The sequence below is a fragment of the Engystomops pustulosus genome, chromosome 11 (assembly GCF_040894005.1).
Source record: "Engystomops pustulosus chromosome 11, aEngPut4.maternal, whole genome shotgun sequence".
Classification (NCBI taxonomy): Eukaryota; Metazoa; Chordata; class Amphibia; order Anura; family Leptodactylidae; genus Engystomops; species Engystomops pustulosus.
In genome coordinates this window covers 2,080,711-2,093,788 of record NC_092421.1, presented here as the reverse complement: position 1 = coordinate 2,093,788, position 13,078 = coordinate 2,080,711, and the positions used below count along the sequence as shown (strand labels likewise).

Genomic DNA, 13,078 nt, shown 5'->3' with positions numbered 1-13,078 from the left:
GATCCGTGTGTCATGTTATTATCATCCACTTATAGCTGCATTCCCATATTCTATAGATCCATGTGTCATGTTATTATCATCCACTTATAGCTGGCACTTCGCATATTCTATAGATCCGTGTGTCATGTTATTATCATCCACTTATAGCCGCATTCCCATATTCTATAGATCCATGTGTCATGTTATTATCATCCACTTATAGCTGCATTCCCATATTCTATAGATCCATGTGTCATGTTATTATCATCCACTTATAGCTGCATTCCCATATTCTATAGATCCATGTGTCATGTTATTATCATCCACTTATAGCTGCATTCCCATATTCTATAGATCCATGTGTCATGTTATTATCATCCACTTATAGCTGCATTCCCATATTCTATAGATCCATGTGTCATGTTATTATCATCCACTTATAGCTGCATTCCCATATTCTATAGATCCATGTGTCATGTTATTATCATCCAGTTATAGCTGCATTCCCATATTCTATAGATCCATGTGTCATGTTATTATCATCCACTTATAGCTGCATTCCCATATTCTATAGATCCGTGTGTCATGTTATTATCATCCACTTATAGCTGCATTCCCATATTCTATAGATCCGTGTGTCATGTTATTATCATCCAGTTATAGCTGCATTCCCATATTCTATAGATCCGTGTGTCATGTTATTATCATCCACTTATAGCTGCATTCCCATATTCTATAGATCCATGTGTCATGTTATTATCATCCACTTATAGCTGCATTCCCATATTCTATAGATCCATGTGTCATGTTATTATCATCCACTTATAGCTGCATTCCCATATTCTATAGATCCAGGTGTCATGTTATTATCATCCAGTTATAGCTGCATTCCCATATTCTATAGATCCATGTGTCATGTTATTATCATCCAGTTATAGCTGCATTCCCATATTCTATAGATCCATGTGTCATGTTATTATCATCCACTTATAGCTGCATTCCCATATTCTATAGATCCGTGTGTCATGTTATTATCATCCACTTATAGCTGCATTCCCATATTCTATAGATCCATGTGTCATGTTATTATCATCCACTTATAGCTGCATTCCCATATTCTATAGATCCATGTGTCATGTTATTATCATCCACTTATAGCTGCATTCCCATATTCTATAGATCCATGTGTCATGTTATTATCATCCACTTATAGCTGCATTCCCATATTCTATAGATCCATGTGTCATGTTATTATCATCCACTTATAGCTGCATTCCCATATTCTATAGATCCAGGTGTCATGTTATTATCATCCACTTATAGCTGCATTCCCATATTCTATAGATCCATGTGTCATGTTATTATCATCCACTTATAGCTGCATTCCCATATTCTATAGATCCATGTGTCATGTTATTATCATCCACTTATAGCTGCATTCCCATATTCTATAGATCCAGGTGTCATGTTATTATCATCCACTTATAGCTGCATTCCCATATTCTATAGATCCATGTGTCATGTTATTATCATCCACTTATAGCTGCATTCCCATATTCTATAGATCCATGTGTCATGTTATTATCATCCACTTATAGCTGCATTCCCATATTCTATAGATCCGTGTGTCATGTTATTATCATCCACTTATAGCTGCATTCCCATATTCTATAGATCCGTGTGTCATGTTATTATCATCCACTTATAGCTGCATTCCCATATTCTATAGATCCATGTGTCATGTTATTATCATCCACTTATAGCTGTATTCCCATATTCTATAGATCCGTGTGTCATGTTATTATCATCCACTTATAGCTGCATTCCCATATTCTATAGATCCGTGTGTCATGTTATTATCATCCACTTATAGCTGCATTCCCATATTCTATAGATCCGTGTGTCATGTTATTATCATCCACTTATAGCTGCATTCCCATATTCTATAGATCCATGTGTCATGTTATTATCATCCACTTATAGCTGTATTCCCATATTCTATAGATCCATGTGTCATGTTATTATCATCCACTTATAGCTGCATTCCCATATTCTATAGATCCATGTGTCATGTTATTATCATCCACTTATAGCTGTATTCCCATATTCTATAGATCCATGTGTCATGTTATTATCATCCACTTATAGCTGCATTCCCATATTCTATAGATCCGTGTGTCATGTTATTATCATCCACTTATAGCTGCATTCCCATATTCTATAGATCCATGTGTCATGTTATTATCATCCACTTATAGCTGTATTCCCATATTCTATAGATCCATGTGTCATGTTATTATCATCCACTTATAGCTGCATTCCCATATTCTATAGATCCATGTGTCATGTTATTATCATCCACTTATAGCTGTATTCCCATATTCTATAGATCCATGTGTCATGTTATTATCATCCACTTATAGCTGCATTCCCATATTCTATAGATCCGTGTGTCATGTTATTATCATCCACTTATAGCTGCATTCCCATATTCTATAGATCCATGTGTCATGTTATTATCATCCACTTATAGCTGTATTCCCATATTCTATAGATCCATGTGTCATGTTATTATCATCCACTTATAGCTGTATTCCCATATTCTATAGATCCATGTGTCATGTTATTATCATCCACTTATAGCTGCATTCCCATATTCTATAGATCCGTGTGTCATGTTATTATCATCCAGTTATAGCTGCATTCCCATATTCTATAGATCCATGTGTCATGTTATTATCATCCACTTATAGCTGCATTCCCATATTCTATAGATCCATGTGTCATGTTATTATCATCCAGTTATAGCTGCATTCCCATATTCTATAGATCCATGTGTCATGTTATTATCATCCGGTTATAGCTGCATTCCCATATTCTATAGATCCATGTGTCATGTTATTATCATCCAGTTATAGCTGCATTCCCATATTCTATAGATCCATGTGTCATGTTATTATCCTCCAGTTATAGCTGCATTCCCATATTCTATAGATCCGTGTGTCATGTTATTATCATCCACTTATAGCTGCATTCCCATATTCTATAGATCCATGTGTCATGTTATTATCATCCAGTTATAGCTGCATTCCCATATTCTATAGATCCATGTGTCATGTTATTATCATCCACTTATAGCTGCATTCCCATATTCTATAGATCCATGTGTCATGTTATTATCATCCACTTATAGCTGCATTCCCATATTCTATAGATCCATGTGTCATGTTATTATCATCCACTTATAGCTGCATTCCCATATTCTATAGATCCATGTGTCATGTTATTATCATCCAGTTATAGCTACATTCCCATATTCTATAGATCCATGTGTCATGTTATTATCATCCACTTATAGCTGCATTCCCATATTCTATAGATCCGTGTGTCATGTTATTATCATCCAGTTATAGCTGCATTCCCATATTCTATAGATCCGTGTGTCATGTTATTATCATCCAGTTATAGCTGCATTCCCATATTCTATAGATCCGTGTGTCATGTTATTATCATCCACTTATAGCTGCATTCCCATATTCTATAGATCCGTGTGTCATGTTAATATCATCCACTTATAGCTGCATTCCCATATTCTATAGATCCATGTGTCATGTTATTATCATCCACTTATAGCTGCATTCCCATATTCTATAGATCCATGTGTCATGTTATTATCATCCGGTTATAGCTGCATTCCCATATTCTATAGATCCATGTGTCATGTTATTATCATCCACTTATAGCTGCATTCCCATATTCTATAGATCCATGTGTCATGTTATTATCATCCACTTATAGCTGCATTCCCATATTCTATAGATCCGTGTGTCATGTTATTATCATCCAGTTATAGCTGCATTCCCATATTCTATAGATCCATGTGTCATGTTATTATCATCCAGTTATAGCTGCATTCCCATATTCTATAGATCCGTGTGTCATGTTATTATCATCCACTTATAGCTGCATTCCCATATTCTAAAGATCCATGTGTCATGTTATTATCATCCAGTTATAGCTACATTCCCATATTCTATAGATCCATGTGTCATGTTATTATCATCCAGTTATAGCTGCATTCCCATATTCTATAGATCCGTGTGTCATGTTATTATCATCCACTTATAGCTGCATTCCCATATTCTATAGATCCGTGTGTCATGTTATTATCATCCACTTATAGCTGCATTCCCATATTCTATAGATCCATGTGTCATGTTATTATCATCCACTTATAGCTGCATTCCCATATTCTATAGATCCGTGTGTCATGTTATTATCATCCAGTTATAGCTGCATTCCCATATTCTATAGATCCGTGTGTCATGTTATTATCATCCAGTTATAGCTGCATTCCCATATTCTATAGATCCGTGTGTCATGTTATTATCATCCAGTTATAGCTGCATTCCCATATTCTATAGATCCGTGTGTCATGTTATTATCATCCAGTTATAGCTGCATTCCCATATTCTATAGATCCGTGTGTCATGTTATTATCATCCACTTATAGCTGCATTCCCATATTCTATAGATCCATGTGTCATGTTATTATCATCCACTTATAGCTGCATTCCCATATTCTATAGATCCGTGTGTCATGTTATTATCATCCACTTATAGCTGCATTCCCATATTCTATAGATCCGTGTGTCATGTTAATATCATCCAGTTATAGCTGCATTCCCATATTCTATAGATCCATGTGTCAAGTTATTATCATCCACTTATAGCTGCATTCCCATATTCTATAGATCCGTGTGTCATGTTATTATCATCCACTTATAGCTGCATTCCCATATTCTATAGATCCATGTGTCATGTTATTATCATCCACTTATAGCTGCATTCCCATATTCTATAGATCCGTGTGTCATGTTAATATCATCCACTTATAGCTGCATTCCCATATTCTATAGATCCATGTGTCATGTTATTATCATCCGGTTATAGCTGCATTCCCATATTCTATAGATCCATGTGTCATGTTATTATCATCCACTTATAGCTGCATTCCCATATTCTATAGATCCATGTGTCATGTTATTATCATCCACTTATAGCTGCATTCCCATATTCTATAGATCCATGTGTCATGTTATTATCATCCACTTATAGCTGCATTCCCATATTCTATAGATCCGTGTGTCATGTTATTATCATCCACTTATAGCTGCATTCCCATATTCTATAGATCCGTGTGTCATGTTATTATCATCCACTTATAGCTGCATTCCCATATTCTATAGATCCATGTGTCATGTTATTATCATCCACTTATAGCTGCATTCCCATATTCTATAGATCCGTGTGTCATGTTATTATCATCCACTTATAGCTGCATTCCCATATTCTATAGATCCGTGTGTCATGTTATTATCATCCAGTTATAGCTGCATTCCCATATTCTATAGATCCATGTGTCATGTTATTATCATCCACTTATAGCTGCATTCCCATATTCTATAGATCCATGTGTCATGTTATTATCATCCAGTTATAGCTGCATTCCCATATTCTATAGATCCGTGTGTCATGTTATTATCATCCACTTATAGCTGCATTCCCATATTCTAAAGATCCATGTGTCATGTTATTATCATCCAGTTATAGCTACATTCCCATATTCTATAGATCCATGTGTCATGTTATTATCATCCAGTTATAGCTGCATTCCCATATTCTATAGATCCGTGTGTCATGTTATTATCATCCACTTATAGCTGCATTCCCATATTCTATAGATCCATGTGTCATGTTATTATCATCCACTTATAGCTGCATTCCCATATTCTATAGATCCGTGTGTCATGTTATTATCATCCACTTATAGCTGCATTCCCATATTCTATAGATCCGTGTGTCATGTTATTATCATCCACTTATAGCTGCATTCCCATATTCTATAGATCCGTGTGTCATGTTATTATCATCGAGTTATAGCTGCATTCCCATATTCTATAGATCCGTGTGTCATGTTATTATCATCCAGTTATAGCTGCATTCCCATATTCTATAGATCCGTGTGTTATGTTATCATCATCCAGTTATAGCTACATTCCCATATTCTATAGATCCATGTGTCATGTTATTATCATCCACTTATAGCTGCATTCCCAGGTTGTAGTAAGGGCCGGGATGTGAGGCTTAAGGGACGAGTCCAAGGCTGCGGAGCTTAGGGAGCGGGGAGAGTGCGGAGTCATGGATGATGAGGTTAGGTCTGGGAGGAATTTGTTAGGCGGAGGAAAGATTGAGTTTTGTTTTGCGAATGTTTAAGTTTATTTACATTTCTTTGTCCTTTTGCAGTTGTTGATGTTTCTATAATCTGTGATTCCATAGTCATGTTAGATACAAGTTATACAGAATGACCCAGCACATCTAATAAATCCTGTGTAGTGCTGGGAATGGAGCGACCATCTCCTCCCTATGGACACATGCTAGGAGAATGCAATCACCCCATCCAGGGAGCAGCGAGAGGTCGATACCTTCAGGTCAAGGGAATTTGTATTCTACTGGAAATTCCTTTTAAAATACTTGATTGTAGCCATAAAATCTCGATCCTCACACGTAGCAGCAATCACTATCTGATGTCTTATAAATTTACATTTCAATAATATTAGTCACACAAACACATGAATCCTGACCCTGAATCTTTGGACCATTGAAACAAGTTAATTGACCTTTATGAGATCCCATGACGAGGTCACCATAAAGTAATAAAGATTCAATTGCTTCAATCTAGTAAAACATTTATGCAAAATACAGGAACATAAGTCGTGCAATATCAGAAGTGACTGACGGTTACAGTATTGGACGGGGGCTACGAGGGTCCCACAAGGGGTGAAAGGACTGAGATCCCATCCTGTACCTAAACACGACCTGTACAAGTCCAAATGGCAAATAAGATCCAATAATACACAATGGTGAATCATCCAATATGGAATAATCGAGATCACACATAACCGATGTGTCTTCTGCTGGACTTTGCAGCCATTCATTTCATTCAGTTTCTGGTCCCTTTGGAGAATCTGTGGTACTTGGGGTCCCAGCCTGACCCCGACACCCAAGGGAGCTCCATGATTTTCATGGAAACCTTAGGGAGCCACTGATTTGGCTTTTTTCATTGACCGTGGAATAGAAGTCTGTGGGTCTACAAAAAAAAAACTCATGACAGGTGGATTTATTTCACTGATGAAGCTGAGGAGCCATGTGTGTGTTTTTTTCTAACCAATGTTAAACCTTCAAAACTAAAGCAAAGCTGAAAAAACACTTTACAGGTTACAGCTGTATCCAGATGTGCAGGAGGAGGCTGTATCCAGATGTGCAGGAGGAGGCTGTAACCAGATGTGCAGGAGGAGGCTGTAACCGGATGTGCAGGAGGAGGCTGTATCCAGATGTGCATGAGGAGGCTGTAACCAGACGTGCAGGAGGAGGCTGTATCCAGATGTGCAGGAGGAGGCTGTAACCAGATGTGCAGGAGGAGGCTGTAACCAGACGTGCAGGAGGAGGCTGTAACCAGATGTGCAGGAGGAGGCTGTAACCAGACGTGTAGGAAGAGGCTGTAACCAGATGTGCAGGAGGAGGCTGTATCCAGATGTGCAGGAGGAGGCTGTATCCAGATGTGCATGAGGAGGCTGTAACCAGACGTGCAGGAGGAGGCTGTATCCAGATGTGCAGGAGGAGGCTGTAACCAGATGTGCAGGAGGAGGCTGTAACCAGACGTGCAGGAGGAGGCTGTAACCAGATGTGCAGGAGGAGGCTGTAACCAGACGTGTAGGAGGAGGCTGTAACCAGATGTGCAGGAGGAGGCTGTATCCAGATGTGCAGGAGGAGGCTGTATCCAGATGTGCATGAGGAGGCTGTATCCAGATGTGCAGGAGGAGCCTGTAACCAGATGTGCAGGAGGATGCTGTAACCAGATGTGCAGGAGGAGGCTGTATCCAGATGTGCAGGAGGAGGCTGTAACCAGATGTGCAGGAGGAGGCTGTATCCAGACGTGTAGGAGGAGGCTGTAACCAGACGTGTAGGAGGAGGCTGTATCCAGATGTGCAGGAGGAGGCTGTAACCGGATGTGCAGGAGGAGGCTGTAACCGGATGTGCAGGAGGAGGCTGTAACCAGATGTGCAGGAGGAGGCTGTAACCAGATGTGCAGGAGGAGGCTGTAACCAGATGTGCAGGAGGAGGCTGTATCCAGATGTGCAGGAGGAGGCTGTAACCGGATGTGCAGGAGGAGGCTGTAACCGGATGTGCAGGAGGAGGCTGTAACCAGATGTGCAGGAGGAGGCTGTATCCAGATGTGCAGGAGAGGCTGTATCCAGATGTGCAGGAGGAGGCTGTAACCAGACGTGCAGGAGGAGGCTGTATCCAGATGTGCAGGAGGAGGCTGTAACCAGATGTGCAGGAGGAGGCTGTATCCAGATGTGCAGGAGGAGGCTGTAACCGGATGTGCAGGAGGAGGCTGTAACCAGATGTGCAGGAGGAGGCTGTAACCAGATGTGCAGGAGAGGCTGTAACCGGATGTGCAGGAGGAGGCTGTAACCAGATGTGCAGGAGGAGGCTGTATCCAGATGTGCAGGAGGAGGCTGTAACCGGATGTGCAGGAGGAGGCTGTAACCGGATGTTAGACATACTCAGCGCCAGGCGTCCACATCCTCTATTGTCCGCACTGCTCAGATTCAGGGGACTGCACCAGTAACCCTTCATGTGCCAACAACCATAGTACAGCACATATCACCCCCGAAACAAATACTAATACAGACCCCAGAGCAGACTACAAATACAGTGCACAAACCAGACACTAATAATGGAGACCCCAGAGCAGACTACTAATACAGCGCACAAACCAGACACTAATAATGGAGAACCCAGTGGACAGATGTATAATACAGGAGACCCCAAGAGCAGACATATACTACTGGAGACCCCAGAGCAGATGTATAATACAGGAGACCCCCAGAGCAGATGTATAATAATGGAGACCCCAGACCAGATGTATAATACTGGAGAGCCCCAGAGCAGACATATACTACTGGAGACCCCAGAGCAGATGTATAATACTGGAGACCCCAGAGCAGATGTATAATACTGGAGACCCCCAGAGCAGATGTATAATACTGGAGACCCCAGAGCAGATGTATAATACAGGAGACCCCAGAGCAGATGTATAATGCTGGAGACCCCAGAGCAGATGTATAATACTGGAGACCCCAGAGCAGATGTATAATACAGGAGACCCCAGAGCAGATGTATAATACTGGAGACCTCAGAGCAGATGTATAATACTGGAGACCCCAGAGCAGATGTATAATAATGGAGACCCCAGAGCAGATGTATAATACAGGAGACCCCAGAGCAGACATATACTACTGGAGACCCCAGAGCAGATGTATAATACTGGAGACCCCAAAGCAGATGTATAATAATGGAGACCCCAGAGCAGATGTATAATGTTGGAGACCCCAGACCAGATATATAATACTGGAGACCACCAGAGCAGATATATAATACTGGAGACCCCAGACCAGATATATAATACTGGAGACCCCAGAGCAGATATATAATACTGGAGACCACCAGAGCAGATGTATAATATTGGAGACCCCAGACCAGATATATAATACTGGAGACCACCAGAGCAGATGTATAATACTGGAGACCCCCCAGAGCAGATATATAATACTGGAGACCCCAGAGCAGATGTATAATACAGGAGACCCCAGAGCAGATGTATAATACTGGAGACCCCCCAGAGCAGATATATAATACTGGAGACCCCCCTGAGCAGATATATAATACTGGAGACCCCAGAGCAGATGTATTATACAGGAGACCCCAGAGCAGATGTATAATACTGGAGACCCCAGAGCAGATGTATAATATTGGAGACCCCAGACCAGATGTATAATACTGGAGACCCCCCAGAGCAGATATATAATACTGGAGACCCCCCAGAGCAGATATATAATACTGGAGACCCCGGAGCAGATGTATAATACAGGAGACCCCAGAGCAGATGTATAATACTGGAGACCCCAGAGCAGATGTATAATACTGGAGACCCCAGAGCAGATGTATAATAATGGAGACCCCAGAGCAGATGTATAATACTGGAGACCCCAGAGCAGATGTATAATAATGGAGACCCCAGAGCAGATGTATAATACTGTGGACCCCAGAGTAGATGTATAATACTGGAGACCCCCAGAGCAGATGTATAATATTGTAGACCCCAGAGCAGATGTATAATGCTGGAGACCCCAGAGCAGATGTATAATGCTGGAGACCCCAGAGCAGATGTATAATACTGGAGACCCCAGAGCAGATGTATAATACTGGAGACCCCAGAGCAGATGTATAATACTGTGGACCCCAGAGTAGATGTATAATGCTGGAGGCCCCAGAGCAGATGTATAATACTGGAGACCCCAGAGCAGATGTATAATACTGGAGACCCCAGAGCAGATGTATAATACTGGAGACCCCAGAGCAGATGTATTATACTGGAGACCCCAGAGCAGATGTATAATGCTGGAGACCCCAGAGCAGATGTAGAATAATGGAGGTGACCCCCAATTCTTATCATATTTCTCCTCATAAACCTATTTATTCTTTTTTGAGAAACCTTCTATAGTTGAATGAGTTCCCATGTATTGGGGATATAAGGTTATACTGCGTTACAGTGTGTTTTTCTTATTATGTAATATACATATAATAATTCGACAGTATTTATTTTCAGACCAAAAAGTCTAATAAATCTAAAATCCCAATGCACATTCTACATAAAGAGTCACCAGATTTTACCCCATTAAACCACCAACCCCCTCAAGTAGGCAAAATTCCCTCTTTAATGTGAAAATGTGCTTATTTACATAAAAATCTCCTCTAAATTTACATGGAAATTTTGGGGCCTCCCCCTGCAGCCTCTGAGCAGGACTTATTTTCTATAGGTAAATTGGATCGACTTAACATAAAAGAGGGAATCTCACACCCAAGCTGAGGGGATAGTAATGTAATGCTCCTTTGTCTTTGCATTGACCGGTGTGAACAGATGATTATAGGGGGTCAGACCCCAGTCTCATATTGTTGCTAAATATTTTTAGCCCAGAAAAAACTATGCAGGAATAAATGTCATCTATGTGATCAGGTCCTTTGGTTGATTTGAGTCGTTACAACATTTGGTACAATATACAATGGGTTATGCTGTTGTGATCCGCGATCCGGACGCTCCGACAAAGATGAAGTCTACGCGATTCACGTAGCTTGTGCCTCCGAGTTCCTGCAGGTGTCGCTGCTGCGCCAAGGTCCGCCGGAGTTCACCTTCTTCTTCCCGGTGCTTGTAAGTGCATGTCTTGCGACACAATTTGAAATTTTAAATCCTGCGCGTAGTCCAAATCCATTGTGTTGTCCGACGGCCCGCCCCCCCCCCCATTTCTGTTGCGTGCAAGCTGAAAATCCGCCAAAATCCGATTGCATGCGCCAAAACCCCCTGTTAAATGCGGCGCAACACAGACATCATTGGGAGACCCAACTAAAAAAAATGCGCTCCGCGGACCCTTAGTGAATGAGCCCCTACGTGTTACATTACAGCAGCATAAACTCAGATGGGAAATCCCCTTCGGAGATCATAATTCCACATACGGAGTCATTGGGTAATGAAGATACAAGAAGTTGTTGCGACACTTTATTACATTTTATGTTATTCTCACAGACGGGAGAGGAGACGCGTACAGACACTGCGTGTGGTGCAGCTGGAGCTCCAGTATGTGAGTATCTGCTACTAGATGTTACCTGACAATTCTATAGATCCGTGTGTCATGTTATTATCATCCACTTATAGCCGCATTCCCATATTCTATAGATCCATGTTTCATGTTATTATCATCCACTTATAGCTGCATTCCCATATTCTATAGATCCGTGTGTCATGTTATTATCATCCACTTATAGCTGCATTCCCATATTCTATAGATCCATGTGTCATGTTATTATCATCCAGTTATAGCTGCATTCCCATATTCTATAGATCCATGTGTCATGTTATTATCATCCACTTATAGCTGCATTCCCATATTCTATAGATCCATGTGTCATGTTATTATCATCCACTTATAGCTGCATTCCCATATTCTATAGATCCATGTGTCATGTTATTATCATCCACTTATAGCTGCATTCCCATATTCTATAGATCCATGTGTCATGTTATTATCATCCACTTATAGCTGCATTCCCATATTCTATAGATCCATGTGTCATGTTATTATCATCCACTTATAGCTGGCACTTCGCATATTCTATAGATCCGTGTGTCATGTTATTATCATCCACTTATAGCTGCATTCCCATATTCTATAGATCCGTGTGTCATGTTATTATCATCCACTTATAGCTGCATTCCCATATTCTATAGATCCATGTGTCATGTTATTATCATCCACTTATAGCTGCATTCCCATATTCTATAGATCCAGGTGTCATGTTATTATCATCCACTTATAGCTGCATTCCCATATTCTATAGATCCATGTGTCATGTTATTATCATCCACTTATAGCTGCATTCCCATATTCTATAGATCCATGTGTCATGTTATTATCATCCACTTATAGCTGCATTCCCATATTCTATAGATCCATGTGTCATGTTATTATCATCCACTTATAGCTGCATTCCCATATTCTATAGATCCGTGTGTCATGTTATTATCATCCACTTATAGCTGCATTCCCATATTCTATAGATCCATGTGTCATGTTATTATCATCCACTTATAGCTGTATTCCCATATTCTATAGATCCGTGTGTCATGTTATTATCATCCAGTTATAGCTGCATTCCCATATTCTATAGATCCGTGTGTCATGTTATTATCATCCACTTATAGCTGCATTCCCATATTCTATAGATCCGTGTGTCATGTTATTATCATCCACTTATAGCTGCATTCCCATATTCTATAGATCCGTGTGTCATGTTATCATCATCCACTTATAGCTGCATTCCCATATTCTATAGATCCGTGTGTCATGTTATTATCATCCAGTTATAGCTGCATTCCCATATTCTATAGATCCATGTGTCATGTTATTATCATCCACTT

The 13,078-nt window shown here is 40.4% G+C and overlaps 1 protein-coding gene across 1 annotated transcript in view; it reads left to right on the top strand.

Annotated features, from left to right (window-relative positions):
* Nucleotides 1–11,681: 11,681 nt before the first annotated feature.
* Nucleotides 11,682–13,078, top strand: part of LOC140106318 (membrane-spanning 4-domains subfamily A member 4D-like) — a 75,870-nt gene continuing 74,473 nt past the window's right edge. Inside the window, exon 1 of the mRNA XM_072130710.1 lies at nucleotides 11,682–11,741. The gene's annotated coding sequence lies outside the window, so the exon portion shown is untranslated. The remainder of the gene's footprint in view (nucleotides 11,742–13,078) is intronic.